This window comes from Hemicordylus capensis, chromosome 3 (genome assembly GCF_027244095.1).
Source record: "Hemicordylus capensis ecotype Gifberg chromosome 3, rHemCap1.1.pri, whole genome shotgun sequence".
Classification (NCBI taxonomy): domain Eukaryota; kingdom Metazoa; phylum Chordata; class Lepidosauria; order Squamata; family Cordylidae; genus Hemicordylus; species Hemicordylus capensis.
In genome coordinates, this window is record NC_069659.1 from 166,374,582 (window position 1) to 166,389,939 (window position 15,358).

The following is a 15,358-nucleotide window of genomic DNA, read 5'->3' on the forward strand; positions in this document are numbered from 1 at the left end:
CCATGCCTCATGCCTGTACAAAAGGGACGGACTACACTTGAATCAAGATGGGACCAGACTGCTGGCACTTAAAATAAAAAAGGTCACAGAACAGCTTTCAAAATGCCACCTGGGGAATAACCAATAGAAGCTGGGCAGTACCGGGTTTGGCAAATGCCATCCTTTAAAGTGCGAAGGTATAAAAGATTCAGATAAAACAGAAGGGGACAGAGCAGAACCACATAAAGAGCAGGCAGAAGGCTGACCAGCTGGTCAAAGAGTCAAAAGAAAGAGAGCATACACCAGGGAAGAGTTTCAGCGTATAGGTGCTTATATGCCAATTCCAGAAGCCTCTGAGCCAAGATGGGTGAGCTGGAGTGCTTGGTTGCCATCACAGAAATAGATATAGTGGGCATAACAGAAACATGGTGGAACAAATCAGTGGGACACTCTTATCCCTGGATATAAACTCTATAGAAAGGACAGGGAGGGGCGCCTTGGAGGTAGAGTAGCACTGTATGTTAAAGAAGGGATAGAATCTAACAAGGTAAAAAACCTAGGAGGACCAGAGTCCTCCACAGAAACCCTGTGGGTGACAATACAAGGCCTGAAAGGAAATGTGCTACTGGGGACGTTCTATCACCCTCCGGATCAAAACGCTGACAATGACTGGGAGTTGCAGGAGGAAATCAAGGACGCATCAAGGAGAGACAGGGTGATTTCAGTTACCCACACATAGACTGGATAAATTCGCAGTCAGGTAATGACAAAGAGGTCAAATTTCTATATAAACTGAATGACTGTGCCCTAGAACAGTTGGTCATGGAACCAACCAGAGAGAAGGTTAATGGACTTAATCCTGAGTGGCAGCTAGGACCTGGTGTGTGAAGTCAGTGTCATGGACCCTTTAGGGAACAGTGACCATAGTGCGATCAAATTCAGCATACATGTAGGGAAAGAATCACCAAGGAAGTCAAACACACACCTTGAATTTTGGAAGAGGAAACTTCTCCCATATGAGGAGTATGGTGAAAAGAAAGCTGAAAGGGAAAATCAGGAGAGTCACCACTCCAGAATGCATGGAGTTTACTCAAAACCACAATACTAGAAGCCCAGTTAGATTGTATACCCAAAAGGAGGAAAGGTACCACTAAGTCCAGAAGGATGCCAGCATGGCTAACGGGTACCGTCAAGGAAGCCATAAAAGGGAAGAAGACTTCCTTCAGAATTTGGAAGGCCTGCCCAAATGAAGATCGCAGAAAGGAACACAAACTCTGGCAAAAGAAATGCAAGGTGACAATAAGGGAGGTGAAAAGAGAGTTTGAGGAACATTTAGCTAAAAGCATCAAGGGGAATAACAAAAACTTCTTTAAATACATCAGAAGCAGGAAACCTGCCAGGGAGGCAGTTGGACCATTAGACAATGAGGGAGTGAAAGGGATTATTAGGAAAGAAAGTTGCAGAGAAGCGAAATGTTTTATTTGCGTCCATCTTCATGGCAGAGGATACTGAGCATATACTTGTTCCTGAACTAGGCTTTTCAGAGACTGAGGCTAAAAAACTGAGTCAGATAGAAATTACAAGAGATGATGATCTAAACTGTCTGGAAAAATTAAAAACCAGCAAATTGCCAGGTCCGGATGGCATCCATCCAACAGTCCATAAAGAACTCAAGTGTGAAATTGCGAACCTCCTTTCAAAAATATATAACTTATCCCTGCAATCAGGCTCTGTACCAGAGGACTGAAAAGTAGCCATTGTAACTCCAATGTTCAAAAAAGGGATCCAGGGGTGATCCAGGAAATTACAGGCCAGTTAGCTTAACGTCTGTTCCAGGCAAATTGACGGAGCATCTCAAAATGAAGCACCTTCAAGGATAAAATGAGCATCCTCAAGGAAAAAATTGTAAAGCACATAGAAGAACAGGCCCCGCTGGGAGATAACCAGCATGGCTTTTGCAAAGGTAATCTTGCCCCACAAACCTTTTGGAGTTTTTTTGACAAAGTTTGGAGCTTTTGACAAAATTCCTCATCAAAGACTCTGGAAAAAACTAAGCAGTCATGGGATAAGGGGGACAAGTACATTGGTGGATTGATAACTGGTTGAAGGACAGGAAACAGAGGGTAGGTATAAATGGAGAGTTTTCCCGTCTGGAGATCATCATATTGGGATTAGGCACTGGGCATGCTCAAGACAGACCAGATATCCAAAGAGGTAGCTCCTCCTGCCGCCTGGTGCCATCCCCCAGTTCTGGTCTGTCTTGCTCAAGGCTGGCTGTATTGGATTTGCTCTGCTTAGCTTTTCCTCTCCTTCCCCACTGTCTGCTATTTGTGTGTGTTTGTTCCATTGTGCGAGGGTGGGAAGGAGCTGCCTGTAGTATTTTTCTTCCTTTTTGATCAAACTTACCTAAATTTTTTATTTTATTTTTTACGATTCAGCTCCATTGGCTTTACTTTGTTTTTTACTGTTTACTTTTGTTTTTGACTGGATTGCTTAGGCGGCATGGAAGTAGCTCATGCAGAGGAGCTCCTCCAGGGCTCCTTATCGGAGGGCATTTTAGCTCCCGAAATACCTGCTCATGCTTTCCAGCCCCCCGCGGGCGCCCCAGCTACTTCGGGGACGGCCAATCCCACTTTGGCGGCAGCCCCTCCCCCTCCGCAGTTGCTTTTGCCGCGAAAGCTTGCTAAAAAGAGCAAGCCCAACAAAGAAAGCAAAGAGAGCGGCCCGAGAGCAAAAAAGGTGAAGACGCTGTCGGACTCGGTGCGGCTTAGCGAGCGCCTGCTTATTCAATCTGTTTGCAAGTGCTTGCACCGTGTTAAGGAGCACAAATCAAAGAAGGGCAAGGGCGACGTTCACCATTCCAGTGAGTCCATTTCCTCCAGCACCTCACCCATGCTTGTCGTGGGCGGCGGTCCAGTGGCAACCCCCCCGCTCCACCAGACCTTAACTCAGAGAGAGCTGCGATCTGCCCCGTTGTGGAGGAGCCCGGTGAACCTGCACCCGCAGCACCTATTGCAGCAATGGCTCAAGCGCTTCCAGCAGCCTTGACAGGTACTGTCTCTGGCTCTCCTTCCCCCCTGCTCCCTGCGGATGTGGCTCAGTGGTTGAAATCTTTCTTCATTTCAGAATGCCTTCCCTTGATTCCTGCCCCCCAAGGGGGTTCAATGCCTGCCCTCCCTGTCACAATTCAGCCGCCTCCTGCCCCAGTGGGTCCTCTCAGTAGACCACGTGGGCGTGTCTCTTCTTCCTCGCCGGCGTCTAGCCCGTGCAGGGATGCCATACCGATCAAAGAGAGGGGGCGCTTTGCACCAAAACCGCCTGCTCCCAGACGTAAGAGGCACAGACCCTCCTCCTCCTCTGTAGATTCTGATTTGGAACCCGTCCCCTCTAAGGTTTCTAGGAAGGGTGCGAATGGCCACTTCCAGCAGCCCCAGGTCCGCTTCCTGGACCCATATCTGTTCCCTCTATTCCCTCAGTTTTCAATCCGGTTCCTCAACCCATTCCAGTATCTGCAAATCCAGATTTTGAGTTTCCTACTCACCCTGGTGGGGAGTCGGAAAACGAGGAGGGTGAACACTCCGAGGAAGAAGCTACCCCTGCACCCTCAGTGTCTGTACGCCTTTTTTCGTCCCAGGACTTTGACGTTATTTTGTCCAAGGCCAAGAGGGCCATTAAAGACGTTTCTTCAGCAGATGTGGTCCCTCCCTCTGAGTTTGACCAGGAGGTATTTCCCTCCTCTTCGGGGGTTTCTCCCTCAGTCCCCTTCCCTACCCTGTTCAAACAGGTGATGTTAGCTGAATGGCAAAATCCTGCTTCCTGCAGACCCATTGGGTCCCTTCCTAAGAAGCACTATACCTTGTCACCAGAAGTTTCGGCCCTGCTGACCTCACCTAGAGTGGACCCCCACCCGTGGTCCAGATGGTGTCAGGCTCCTTGCTAAATATGGAGAGTCAGGAGCAGCTTAAATCTACGGAGGACAAAAAGAGCAATGCCCTGTTAAAAAAGTCACATGAGGCGGCCTCCGCTGTAATCAGAGCAGCTACGGCTAACTCTATATTTGCCAGGGCGTCTATCCTATGGTCCAAACAGTTGGCCTCCCTGGTTCCCTCGGGTAATTCTCAACTCTGCCAAGGTCTTAATAAACTGGCAAAGGCGGCGGCCTTTATGGCAGATTCTAGCCTGGACTGCGTCCAACATGCTTCCCGGGCCCTAGCAACAGGGGTGGCCTTGCACAGGTCATTATGGCTCAAGGGCTGGCAAGTCGATTCTAGGTCTAAGATGGCCCTACAAGCCTCTCCCTATTCGGGCACTAACCTGTTTGGCCCTCCTCTAGATTCTGTACTGGTTGACACCAAGGACAAGAAAAAAGTAATGCCTTCCACTAAACGGGATTTCCGCAGGCCCCCTCGTGGCCAGAGCTCCTTTTGAAACTATAGACAGGCCCAGTTCCAGACTTCCTTTCATTTGGGGAGAATATAGACAGCCCGCCTTCAGAAGTTTCAACCGGACCCAGTGGCAACCAAGGGGCAGGGGCTACTTCAATCAGCAGGGCGGTAAGATCTCCACCTCCCCCAACCAATTTCCAAAGAGACAATGACTATATGGCCGTCGGGGGCAGACTGCAACACTTCGCTCTCACCTGACAGTCCATGACCCAGGACCAGTGGGTGTTAGACGTAGTGTCAAAAGGCTACTCTATAGATCTAACTCACACACCCCAGGATTCAGGGGCATAGCTAGGGGAGGGGGCCCGTGTTCATCCCTCTCTTGGGCGGCCCCCCAGAGTGAGGGAGACAATGAAGAAAATAGGGAGGGATGGAGCTGGAGGGCCCTCAGGAGCTGGGGGCCCGTGTTCTTTGAACCCTTTCGTTCAGTTATAGCTACGCCCCTGCCAGGATTCCTTTTTCGCCACCCCGTGCCCTGAGAAACATCGGCTGATGCTCGAGGTGATTCATCATCTTCACATGATTCAGGCGATCGAGCCAGTGCCCTACACAGAAAAATGTTCCGGCATCTACTGGCTTCTCTTTCTGGTTCCCAAAAAGGATGGGTCCTGAAGGGTGGTGCTGAATCTTCGATGCCTCAACAGATGGGTAAAAAAGCGGAGGTTCCGCATGGAGTCTCTTCAGGCCATCAAACAAGCCATTCTTCCTCGGGACTACCTGGCCTCCATAGACCTGTCAGAGACTTACCTACATGTTCCGATCCTCCAGGAACACAGGCGCTTTCTTCTATTCTTCTACAATGGTCTCCATTTTCAGTATCGTGCTCTCCCATTCGGCCTCTCATCGGCCCCCCGGGTCTTCACGAAACTAATGGCAGCCTTGACAGCACACCTGCACCTACAGGGCATTTGCATTCTTCCCTAGCTAGATGACCTGCTCATCCGGGCGCCATCGTTCCAGACCGCCAGTCTACACGTTCATGTCGCATTGGACTGTCTGAGGGACTACGGCTTCGTCGTGAACCGAGACAAGAGTCATCTGTGCCCTTCTCAGACCCTCCAACACCTCGGAGCGGTATTCCACACCATCCCAGCTCTGGTCACTCTTCCGGAGGACAGGAGAGTCAAATGCTCGTCCAGCTTGCTCCCCCTCCTCCAGGCGGAAGTGGCGGATGTGATGCTCTTGGCGCAAATCTTGAGGATGATGACTGCTGCAATGGATTGCATCCCGTGGGCCAGATGGCACTCCAGGCCCCTCCAATGGTTGCTACTACTGCATCAAGATGACATCTCCTCCTCAGGTGAGGCTATCTGAGGAGGTCAGACTCTCCTTCCACTGGTGGCTCTTCCCTGCCCTGGAAAGGGGCCTAGCCTTCACAGAAACCAACAGGACCTTGATTACATCGGACGCCAGCTGCAAGGGATGGGGAGTGATTTGCGAGGGTCACCTGGCCCAGGGCTCCTGGTCCATAGTGGAGAGCTCATGGAGCATCAATCGCCTGGAACTTCGGGCTGCCAGGTTAGCCCTCTTGGCCTTCCAGGAACTGATCCGGGACGCTCACGTCCTCCTCAGGACGGACAACACTACTACGAAGGCTCACATCAACCGCCAAGGCGGCAACAGATCCAAGGGTCTGATGAAGGAAGCGAACTTTCTCTTCGAGTCGGCAGAAAGAAACATTCTCTCTATCAGGGCGGAACGCTTGAGCGGGGTGGACAACACGCAGGCGGACTGGCTGAGTTGTCAATCAGTCGACCCATCAGAATGGATGCTTCACCCTCAGGTCTTTCGTCAGGTCACTCAGCGCATGGGCACCCCTCTCATTGACCTCTTCGTGTCCCCCCTCAACGCTCACCTGCCCAAGTTCTTCACGAGGTTCCACTCTCCATCCACTCAGAGCACAGATGCCCTCGTGACCCCTTAGCCAACGGGCCTCCTATACGCCTTATCCCCTATGCCAATTCTGGGACAGGTGGTCAGGAAGATCTGGATGGAGTGTGCAGAAATCATCCTATTTGCTCCCCACTGGCCCAGGAGGGCTTGATTTGTGGACCTGGTCAACTTGGCGACAGCTCCGCCATGGTGGCTTCCCCTTCGGGCAGATCTTCGTCAAGGACCGATATTTCATCCGGACCCACAGTGGCTGCATCTCTGCGCGTGGAAGTTGAACGCAGCAACCTGAGATCCAAGGGGTATACATCTCAGGTCCTGAATACTATCCTGGCGGCTCGCCGTCCATCTACACAACGCATCTACCAGGCTACGTGGGCGGCCTTCTCCGGCTGGGCCTGGGATAGACATCTCGACCCCCTCTCAGTGGGGGTTCCCCATGTTCTGGATTTCCTACAAGCAGGGTTGGCTCTCCGACTCAAACTGTCAATTCTGCGGAGGCAGGTGTCTGCGTTATCCTTAGTCCTTAAAATTTCTGATCCAGGTACACAGTCTCTACACCCTCATATATCTCGGTTCCTTAAGGGAGCTTCCAACCTGGCTCCGCCTCCAGTTCCTCGTTTTCTGTCCTGTAACCTCAGTAAGGTGCTCAATGCTTTGACGGCTCCACCATTTGAACCTCTGCACTCCATTTCCATGAAGCTCCTGTCTTATAAGACCTTGTTCTTGGTGGCAATTACGTCCGCCCGTAGAGTCTTGGAGTTGGGGGCGCTATCTGCTCGCAAGGAGCTCTGTGTGTTTCTTCCGGAAGAGGTAAAGCTCACGCTAGACCCTACCTTCCTGCCTAAGGTCAATTCAGTGTTTCACCAGGCACAGGAGGTGGTTCTTCCGTCCTTATGTCCTAACCCCACTCACCAGACAGAGGTTCGCTGGCACAAGCTGGACGTTCGTCGCGCCCTTCGCTTCTACGTCCGACGGACCAGAGACATCAGGAAGTCGGACTCACTCTTCGTGTCTTTCTCCTCTCATAACCTCGGCCAACGCCCCTCCAAGTCATCCCTGGCGGCTTGGATCCGGGCTTGCATCCGGTTGGCCTATGAGAGCCTAGGACTGCATCCACCACAGGGGATTATGACGCACTCTACCCGCAGCGCCGCAGTATCCGCGGCCTTCTCTACCCAGGCGCCCCTGGCGGACATTTGCAGAGCTGCTACTTGGCGCTCCGTGTCACCCTTCATTCAACACTATAAGATACCATTTTTTCTGGAGTTGCAGGCAGCGTTTGGCCGCAGAATTCTTCAGCAGGTGGTCTGAACATCCTCCCCCCCACCCCCGGGACCCCTCTATGAGTTACTGCTTGGGTATGTCCCAATATGATGCTCTCCAGACAGTGGGGAAAGGAACATTGGGTCCTACCTTGTGAAGGGTCCTTTTTCCCTGATCTGGAGATCATCAGGCCCGCCCCTATGTTTGGCTGGAGGCTGGACTTGTGGCAGGATAAATCTGTGGGAGGGTACTGTGTTTTGAGTGGAGGCAGTTTCCAGGGTTGCAGATCCTACCCCTCTTGTCTTTCTGCTGTTCGTCTTGACTTCGTAGTGTTCACTGTGCATATGTTTCATTCTGCCTATTGACCAGGTCCTTCCTCGCCTTTTGCATTGATCCCGGAACTGGGGGATGGCACCAGGCGGCGGGAGGAGCTACCTCTTTGAATATCTGGTCTGTCTTGAGCATGCCCAGTGCCTGATCCCAATATGATGATCTCCAGATCAGGGAAAAAGACCCTTCACAAGGTAGGACCCAATGTTCCTTTTTCATAATAGAGGGGAAAAAGAAGTGGGGTCTCCCAGGGATCTGTACTGTGACCACTGCATTTTAATTTATTCATAAATGATCTAGAAGTAGTGGTAAGCAGCGAGGTGGCCAAATTTGCAGATGACACCAAACTACTCGGGGTAGTGAAATCCAAAACAGATTGTGAGGAGCTGCAAAAGGATCTCTTCAAACTAGGTGAATGGGTGACAAAATGTCAAATGCGGTTGGCAAGTGTAAAGCGATGCACATTGGGATGAAAAACTCCAACTTCACATATAAGCTGATGGGATCTGAGCTTTTTGGTGACTGACCAGGAGAAGGATCTTGGGGTCGTGGTGGACAGCTTGTTGCAACAGCTGTGAAAAAGGCCAATTCCATGCTAGGGAAGGGATCGAAAATAAAACTGCTAATATTATAACGCCCTTATACAAAACTATGGTGTGGCCACAATTGGAGTACTGTGTACAATTCTGGTTAGCACATCTAAAGAAGGACATTGTAGAGCTGGAAACGGTGCAGATGAGGGCAACCAAGATGATCAGGGGCCTAGAGTACCTTCCTTATGAGGCAAGCCTACAACACCTGAGGATTTTTAGTCTAGAAAGAAGACGACTGCGGGGAGACATGATAGAGGTCTATAAAATCATGCATGGTGTGGAGAAAGGAATTTTTCTCCCTCTCACATAAACACTAGAACCACGGGTAATCCCATGAATTTGATTGCCAGGAAATTTAGGACCAACAAACGAAAGTACTTTTTCACACAACGCAGAGTCAGCTTGTAGAATTCTCTGCCACAAGATGTGGTGACAGCCAACAACCTGGATGGCTTTAAGAGGGGTTTGGATAACTTCATAAAGGAGAGGTCTATTAATGGCTACTAGTCGGAGGGCTATAGGCCACCTCCAGCCTCAAAGGCAGGATGCCTCTGAGTACCAGTTGCAGGGGAGTAACAGCAGGAGAAAGGGCATGCCCTCAACTCCTGCCTGTAGGCTTCCAGTGGGCCACTGTGTGAAACAGGATGCTGGACTAGATGGGCCTTTAGCATGATCCAGCAGGATTCTTCTTATATTCTTATGCTTTATAGGGATGTGCATGCAACCAGTGGATGTGCACACAACCAGTGGCCAGTTCAAAGGTGGAGGGAAGACCTTTAAGGGTGGGTAGGTGAGCTTACTCTGCTGCCATGTTTCCCCTGCCAGTGCTCTCTTAAAAACCAGTCCATCAGGGCAGCAGCACACCTCCCTGCCACCCTGTTCGCTCCTTGGTCTGAAAGAGACCGGAAGCAACCCACGTGCATGCGCACGTCAGGCACGTCCCTGCACTTGTGGTACTCCTAGTCACTTCCATACCAAGGGTACTTCTGGTCACTTCCAGACCATGGAAGTTGCTGGTTCAAATCCCCACTGGTATGTTTCCCAGACTATGGGAAGCACCTATAACAGGTAGCAGCGATCTAGGAAGATGCTGCAAGGCATCATCTCATACAGTACAGGAGGAGGCAATGGTAAATCCCTCCTGTATTCCACCAGAAACAACCACAGAGTTCTGTAGACGCCAGGAGTCAAAATCGACTTGATGGCACACTTTACCTTTAATGAGAATTTGAGGTACTTTCATTGTCCTTCCCCATCTTGGCCAATCAAAACCAGCTGCCCAGGTACATGGAAGGAGTTTCTTCTTAGCTGCATCCCACTTGCTTCCTTACATTCTTTCCCCCTTCACATTCCCCTTCTTCCATATATGCCTAGTGCCCCAGAAGTTCTGAAACGGCAACCCAGTGTTGTGACAATTGGTTGCTGCCATATTATCTTGGAAGGAGCTCATAATTTCCTTCTTTCATGCTGACTTCTGTGCTAAGGGCAGTGGGGTTCTTGAAAACTCACTGGATTGAAACTCATTGCACTGCCCCCAGTATTGTGTTACTAAAGTATAGGGTCAGCCTCAGGGGGACTGTTCTGCTCCTCACATCCTTTTATCCTTAAACAGAGTCAGAGTAACTGAGTTCTAAGATGTCATTTTTATTGTAATTAAATTGATTATTTGCACAAGCTCATTAGGGTTAAATTCTTAATTCTGCTAGTCAGACTTTCTGTTTAGTTTTAAAATGTGAATTTAGTATAAGGGATACAAGGATTACGACTAATTTTGGCTTAGTGATGGTGCTGTGGCTAGTGTGGAGCCTTTTCTGCTATATTTTCTGGGAATGGCAAGTGCTTGCTCTCCTATTCTGTCACTGCCAAGATGTGTGTTCAGCAAAACTCTGGAAGCTAGTCAGCTCACCCACCCACCCCCACATTTTAGCAGTGAATGAGATCACATGATGATCTTTATTTATGAGCTTTCTGAAAGTGTCTAGTCTGATGAGGTGGGTATATTTAAAGGAACCTCAGAAATGGCCCTAAAAAGAAGAAAAGACCCCTTCAGAAAATGTGTTGGCTTTATATTTTGCAAATCCTTCACACAAACAATTGCCATTGTGCACTATTAATAACTATAATCCCTGGATTGTTGTATTTGGAGATGCTTGAGTTCTCTTAGGGCAGTGGAAGTAACAATATTTTAATAATGCTGCACACTTGTCCTTTGCTCTCAGCTCATCGTGAACTGCATATAAGCCATGTCCAATGTGGTGTGCCTTACCACTCAAGCCCTACCTTAGCCTGTTCCTCTTTTACCATCTGACTTGCTCATTCCCATTAATCACTGTCAATCCCTGGCCATTCCCCCATTGCTGTCTTGAGTGTCCATTTGTGATTTAGAGGCCATTTGAACTGTGACCATACCACTTTTGTGTCCTTGCAGTGGCATTTAAAAATTGGCACTGCATAAAAGTAAATGCTTAGTAGCAAAGTGAATGAGCTTGTGTAGGGTTATCATAACCCTGTTTGTTTTCTGATGAAAACCATGGTTTTCCCTTCACTTTTTCTGTAAGTTTGCATGATGACCTTTTTGGACTTGGGTATCCTAGGTTCAAGTCAACTTCCAGCCCAAACTCAGCATGAAAAGAGCAGCCACATTTATTTCTGCTTGTGTCTTTCCTGTTCATATATAAAGGAGGAAGCGGATGTTTGCAACAAAAGGTATTCTCAGAGGAGTGGAGCTAAAACTTTGTTTTGTCCTGTGGCTTACCTTCCTGTTCTTCATTGCTTTATATGTGAACAACAAACATAGCTGCCCTACATTGTGTCTAATCTGGTCATGAACTCACTGGTTTTTGGCAAGTTACTATATTTCAGTTTCAGCCCTCTTATTTGTAAAATGGGAACACTAGCCATCTACCTCATAAAATTAATTCATGTTTACAGAAGAAAAATAACTCTAGAGTAGCCATGGGCTGCTCTCTGAAAAGCTGTTGCAGGCCCAATTACAGCAGTATAAAATGTACTCTGAGATTTCATTAAAGAGTGAAGCTAATGACCCTCCACTCCCTACTGTTCCAAATTCACAATGTGAAGTTTCAGTCTTCTTTTATCTTGCATTATATATGGTGAAGTAGGGCATACAGTTCAGCAGCAATGCCATTTTACTTCTGAAAGCAGCAATACATTATTAGAGTTCATGATTAAGGAGATTCCTAGCTGAAAGCTATTTGACATTCGTATGTTTTATTTGCAACCTTAATGAAGTATTTGAATGTGGTATTAATGCTGCCAAATCACTTGGCCAAATTAACTTTTCAAAATATCAGTGCCTAGAAATTCTGTTCATGTGATACGCTGAACATTTCTAATGATCTTATATTTGCTCACAAACATTCAGAGAATTGCCACATATGCCTTGTGCTAAGATATAATTATTGCCATCCAGTGATTGCCCTGCATACTGTGCAGACAGTAGGAGCCTTGTACTCAAAGAACTTAACTGACTTTTTTGCTGTAATTCTCCAATTGTGAAGCATTATTGTGAATGTGCATCCGTGCAGTTAGTGGTTAAATCTGTGCAAAAAATGTTTAATCTTTTTGTCTGCCAGGGTCCAGTTCATTAGAAGTGTGAGTTCATGGGGACACATTAACAAGAAAGCTTCATTAGGGAAGCATGGCCAGGAAAAGTCACCATAAGGCAAATGTATGTGTACCCCTGCTAACTTGGCAAAGAGGCACTTTTTAATGTGGTGATTCTCTTTATTTAGGAGAGGGAGAGTAACTGGCCCTATCCACCCCCAGCACAGTACCTCCAGTGACTGTTGCTGGTGTGTATCTTATGTTTCGTTTTAGATTGTGAGCCCTTAGGGGACAGGGTTCCATCTTATTTATTTGTTTGTTATTTCTCTGTTTAAACCGCCCTGAGCCATTTTTGAAAGGGTGGTATAGAAATCGAATTAATAATGATAATAATAATAATAATAATAATATAAATAAATAAATAAATAAATTCAGCCATCCCAGGTCCTTGGGAAGGACTCGATGTCTGGATAAAACAAACCAGTCAATAACACCTGTCTGACTGTGTAAACAAGAAAATAATAATAATGGCCACAGAGAGATAAGGTCCTAGTAATAGTTTTAGCATTACTATTCGGGACAAGAAGTGTACTGTGCAAATCATGTAGCCCACACTGCTAGTTGTGTAGACTGGAAAGACCCTAGTGTGAACTGAAGTCTTTGGAACGTGGACTTTGGGGATCTGAAACCATTTGATCCCTTAAGCACCATACAGATTGCCTGACTCTGTTTCCATGGTACAAGACCTGAATAGATTTTTTCATCTTCAGATGCTGTCTAGTGTTAAAGTCTCTGAAAAAGTCAACACACTTGGTAATTCTAAGAGTTCAAGATCAAACATGGTGGTGCTCCACTCTCAAACCAGACTCGTTCTGGAATAACCTCCATGATTACAATAGGCCCTCACTGAGTCTGCAGTAGTGTCAATGGTTGAGGAGACTTGCATGCTGATTTTTTAATTCCATGTGCCTAAAATGGGTCTGGACATTTGAGAATTAATAGTTTGGGATTTAAATGCATCATGTTCCTTAGCACTGTTACCTACCAGCAGAAGCAGCACACTGACACAGAGTGCCCCACATTATGTTGGAATGTTTCTACAGTCACCAGTTTAGAAATACTAAACTTAGCATGTAAGCTCCAGTAGGGGAAAACACTTCATTGCCAGCCCTGTAATGGTTTACTTCAGAGGTTGAGGCTATTCACATGAGCGTGCAAAACTGGGCTAAGGGAGCCCAGCCCACTTTTGCATGCTTGTGTGATCCACTGGGATTGGGCTCAGTCCCAGTTGCTACATGGCAGCAAACCTGCCAAAGTAGCTGCCTGCTAAAATGAGGTGAAGGGAGCACTCCCATGACCTCATTTTTAAAATCATGCTTGCAGCCACACTCAAGGGGGAGGGGGGACCCAGTACTTCACCGCGCACTCGCACAGTGCATTTGGGGTGGTGGGGTTGCTGCACGGTGGCTCTTTTCTGCATCCGACCCCCGGAGGCACTGGCAGGAGCCGGTGCTCATTTGGGCAGGCAATCCCAGGGAAGCATCCAGCGACTGTCTGCAGGGAGGGCAAGTAAAACCTGCTCTCCCTGCAGACCTCCATGGAGCTCTTCTCACTGATCATGAGAAGAACTCCATTCTTTTAAACAGCATGATATAATACATGACATAATGCATTCATGTTTAAAGCTGCTACTGGGACAGATTATCTCTGTCTGCTACTGTGCAAGTCTACTAACTTGCACAGGGTTTTCCAGATAATTTAAATGGTTAATTGTTTTGTAAAAAGTGCTCTCCTTTTCCATATAGCTTTCTTAAAATGGAGGAGGCAAAACCATTAGTGTTAATTTTTTGTGTTTGTTTTGAATTGACATTTTTCCTCACAGTTTGATCCTAACCATGGTTACTTGGAGAGTAGATCCCAGTTATTTCAGTAGTTTTACTTTCTGGGAAGTATGTTTGATGGTATTCTTAGATTTTATTCATCTCTGGTGCAATTAAAGTGCTTCCTTTTGTGGAAACTGATTCTGCAGTAAGGTCCCACATCACTTCTGCAAAGCTGGTGTGTGTGTGTGTGTGTGTGTGTGTGTGTGTGTGTGTGTGTGTATATATATATATATATATATATATATATAATTTGGGTTGGGTGAACCATGTAGTGTCCCTCCTGACAGGGTAGGATGGTTAGCCCCAGAGCTACCTCCTTTTTACAATAGCATGCCCTGAACAGCCAGGCTGTGGGGAGTTTGGGGATTAGACACACCAAACACAGGGGGAGGGAGAAGTTACAGCACCGCATTATAATAAGAAAGCTAACTAGCCTGAACTAGCATATCTTTGTGGCCTACTTCAGAAGTCAAGGAAGATTGCATGTTGAGTCTCCCAAGTTCCATCAGGCAGTCTGGCTCCTTCTCTTTGGTTAGCTTTCCCTGGAACACAGGCACTGCTGGGGGCAGGGCCCAGCCAATCACTGCAAAGCTGTGCAAAGCATCCAAGACTTGTGTCCTGTAAAATGTTTACACTTACAGAACCCTGCTTCAGGTTTGTATTTAGGACCAGATTGTCTCTGTGAGAAAGTGTGCCTGACATACAGAGTAGTTCATTCATAGTAGAATGTTACTCCTGCTAAACTGAGCAAAAATACACCTTTTTAAAGTGACGATTCTCTTAAATTTAGCAGGTGGAGAGCATCTGGCCCAACCCAAGCACAGCATCCCTCCAGTGGCTGTTGCTGGTATCTGCCTTATGTTTCTTTTTAGATTGTGAGCTCTTTGGAGGTAGGGGACCATCTTAATTAATTATGTATTATTTATTTTTCTATGTAAATTGCTTTGTGAACTTAGATTGAAGAGTGATATGTAAATATTTGTAGTAGAAGTTCATTCCTGTTTGACTGCCCACACAGACAGCCTAAGGTTATCTATCACCTGGGATGGCACAGTTGGGCACTTTTCATGCTGAAAGGAAGTCATACCTCCATTGTCTCTTTCTGCTTCTGGCAAGACTGGACCCCCATACACACCCTGACACTGCCTCAGAATCTTCTAGGGTGCCCTTTTGAGCTGCACATGAGCACCTTGCACATCTGCTGCTCTTGATTTGCATACAGATAGATGCACATTCAGAAGCTTGAAAAATTTCTTATGTATTATTTCTTATTGTCGACTGCCTTGGAGGCCTGTTATTGGAAAGAAAGACAAGATATAAAAGTTTTAAATAAATTTAAATAATTGGGTAGCATCCACAGTGATGCTCAGGGAAGGACTTTTTGCAGCTGCAGTGCTTTGCAAAG

At 47.3% G+C, this 15,358-nt stretch overlaps 1 protein-coding gene across 16 annotated transcripts in view; it reads left to right on the forward strand.

Annotated features, from left to right (window-relative positions):
- Positions 1 to 15,358, forward strand: part of MBNL2 (muscleblind like splicing regulator 2) — a 122,360-nt gene that overhangs the window by 28,428 nt on the left and 78,574 nt on the right. Inside the window, exon 2 of one of the 16 annotated variants that reach the window (XM_053306418.1) lies at positions 14,744 to 14,843. The exons of the other annotated variants lie outside the window; for them this stretch is intronic. The gene's annotated coding sequence lies outside the window, so the exon portion shown is untranslated. The remainder of the gene's footprint in view (positions 1 to 14,743; positions 14,844 to 15,358) is intronic. 16 annotated transcript variants of the gene reach the window in all.